Source organism: Gossypium hirsutum, chromosome A07 (genome assembly GCF_007990345.1).
Source record: "Gossypium hirsutum isolate 1008001.06 chromosome A07, Gossypium_hirsutum_v2.1, whole genome shotgun sequence".
Lineage (NCBI taxonomy): Eukaryota > Viridiplantae > Streptophyta > Magnoliopsida > Malvales > Malvaceae > Gossypium > Gossypium hirsutum.
In genome coordinates, this window is record NC_053430.1 from 29,412,538 (window position 1) to 29,415,640 (window position 3,103).

The 3,103-nt window shown below is 33.4% G+C and overlaps 1 long non-coding RNA gene across 1 annotated transcript; it reads left to right on the forward strand.

Annotated features, from left to right (window-relative positions):
- The first annotated feature begins 1,445 nt into the window (after nucleotides 1-1,445).
- On the forward strand, nucleotides 1,446-2,780 carry LOC107956488 (uncharacterized). Its single transcript, XR_001700122.2, has 2 exons — nucleotides 1,446-2,142; nucleotides 2,225-2,780. It is a non-coding gene; the product is annotated as an uncharacterized lncRNA (long non-coding RNA).
- Nucleotides 2,781-3,103: the final 323 nt, after the last annotated feature.

Here is a 3,103-nt window from a genome sequence, read left to right on the forward strand (position 1 = left end):
TTATGATTTACTTGGCAAACTTGTCTTCCGACCTCAATTCACCTTTGATTACTTCCTAAGGTTGTCAAGCCTAGGGTTTAAGATCACATAATTTGTACCAACTAATTCTATTATGAACCCTTATTCTTTTATCAATTAATCGACTTGATGAATTAATTAGTTCAATAAACAAATCATGCAAGATATGAATGAAGTGCAAAAATCTATTCTAATATTTATACAACGACAGATTGGTTAGATCAACAAAATATATATAAAAGAAGAAAAGATAAGAGATAAGAGAATGCTCATGAATATATATTGAAGTGCAGATCCGATGCAATCTCTGCTTGCAAGTGTCTTCACATCTGAATAGAAAAGTTTCAACTAAATGAACATAAAAAGAAAATACAAAGAAAATTGAATGAGAAAACTGTGTTTTTTGGATGGATTGATCCCCAATTTGTGTACATAAGTCTCTTATTTATTGGCTAAAATATGTGCACTTTATGCCTAATATCCCCCCCAACACTTTGGGCGCAAGTAAGAAAAAAAATCTACGAGAATCTGCCAAAATATGGTTGTTGACGTCATCATTTCTTGTGACTCATATGTTCAGGCTATGGCTCAACATAGGCTACTATGGCTCAACACAGGGTGCGTGCCGCGCCATAGACTTTTTATGTCATGCCATAACAGTCATTTTATGGCTTTGGAAGTTTTTGTCGTGCTTTCATGGCTCGAGAAGCTTGTGCAACACTTGCCGCAAGTTCCTACGTCAATTGGACCTAAAATTAAGCCTCATGCACTCTTAAATACACAAATTAAACCTACCTAAGGACCGTGTCAGCCTAATAGGTTATTAACACTAAAAAATGTGTTAATATTAACTACTAAATACCGAAAACATAATAACAAATACTAAATTGCCTAGAAAACAAGCTCGTTAAGTGTGGAAATAGACTGTAATAACTACAAAATTTTGACGGCAGGTCAATGGGTGCTGTTTGACACCAGACCTTCTTCTATTCTTCTTGACTTTTTCGAATCTTTTTTTTTTTTTTGGAAATTTCATTACTTAAGTCTCAAACTTTCTTACTTTTAATGTAGTATTTGTTATGATGATTTTAAATTAGTGTTGTTATTGTGTCATTTGTTGTTTTTGCTTTTTTTTTTTGAATTAAGCAAAGAAAAATAACATTGCAATGGTATCTTTTTCATGTTTCAAACTTAACTACTTGAATTAATCGAAATTATTTTACTCAATTAACCGTTTAAAACCGTATCAAATGAGTGTATGATAAAAACTTTAATCACTGCGGGTGAAGACAGACTCATTAAATATATATGACTATTAATACATGAAATTTAAAATTATTTTTTATTTATTTATGTTACATAAATTTCGTTCATTTGTCTACTCCTCCAATATTGTTACCTTGGGGAACTCTTTAGTTGTCTTATTTATATTTCCCTTACATGCACACAACGCAAGCAAAGGCAACCCCGTGTCAAAATTATTAACGCACAACAAATTCATTGCATTCTATCCCCCCTTTCAGGATTACAACCCAACAACTTTCAGTTTAGAAGAAAAAAGAAATGTAGATATCAGGCAACACTCTGGGAAAGATGAACCATACCCACTCAAAAGGTCTTCTTTGTCTTCTTGGGTATATTGCTCGTAACCATCGGAAAAGTGAACTCCCACTTACTAAAATAGTACTAATTTCGTCATGTTAGCCCAAATCTGGCTGGAGTTCAAGCCTGCAAGGAAACTTCATTTTCAATGCCTTGGTAGATGGATAGAATCTAACATATAAAATCAGTTTTTATTTCTTGCTCAACTGTTTCAACTTTCAATACAAATATGGTTTCTGCAAGAAAACAAAGCACCTGTCAAATTGACAAGGAAAACCATTATAAAATTGCAAAACGAATCTTTCCGCCTTGATTCATACATGCATCAATGGTAGTTGATAAAAGCAGAAACGCAATCATTTTCTTCCTCACATTTTTATTTTCCTATTGCTATCGTCAAAGATAGTGACTTTTATAAAAGAACCCACGCCTAATTGGGACTTTACTCAGTCTTACTTGGATGAGCATCATCCAAACTCAGAGAATCTTACGTATCTACAGCTTCTTCCCCTTCCAACACAGGTTTTTCAGTTCTCGAGTAATTATTAGCTAAGACTATTTATATATTATGACTAAAAATACTTTGTGTTTTGTGGAAATTCAGGGCCGAAGGAGAGAAAGGTTTTGGTTGTAGGTTGGTATGGGTTCTGATGAAGAAGAACGATTAGAGAGGAAGAGTGAGGAATTGAAGAAGGTTGTGCATACATGCATAGCTTGCTTATGGTCGTTTTTGGTGAGTTTGAGCGGAGCCCTGATGTTGGGATGGTGGGGATATGAATATCATCCAACAAATAGTCAGCTTTGGTTGGTACCCTTTGGTCTTATTCTGTTTGTACCCCCACTCATCATTTGGTTCGCCATTTTTGTTTCTTATTTCTGCAATTTTACTGGAGATGGTTCATCATCATCACTTCATGACCCTGAAAAGATGATCGACCATGTTATTCCCACTCCCTAATCCTATTCATATTGTTTCTTTCAAGCTTTTCTTTCATTTTGGGATAAACTATACTAGAGTTGCAGGCTTTTTCAATATTAGATCGCGCCTTTCCTTGTGCATATCTTTTTAACAGTTTTAGATTATTAGTTGTAATTGCTTCAAGCATGAGACATTGACAAGGTATCAAATTGGTGAGTTTTATATGATTAAGATTAAGTAATGAAATATGTAGTAGGTGAAATCAATGAGAATCACGAACATCATGATTCACGATGATGATGATGATGAGTCAACTAAAAGGCAAACTAAACCCAAGAATGGTGTCTTCCCTAGTTTTTGTATGTTCACTTTAATGGTAGTCTGCCCCTTTGTTTTAATTAGTTACTATTCTTTTTTTTTTCTCTACTATAACTTATCGTTTTTAGTTTTTTTTTTTTGTTATCTTCCAAAATGTGTATTTTAAATTATGAGTTCAATTTTTCCGTTAATGCTCTTAAATAATTTGATGTGTTTTTTTTTCAAATATGTGATAATGTGGAATAT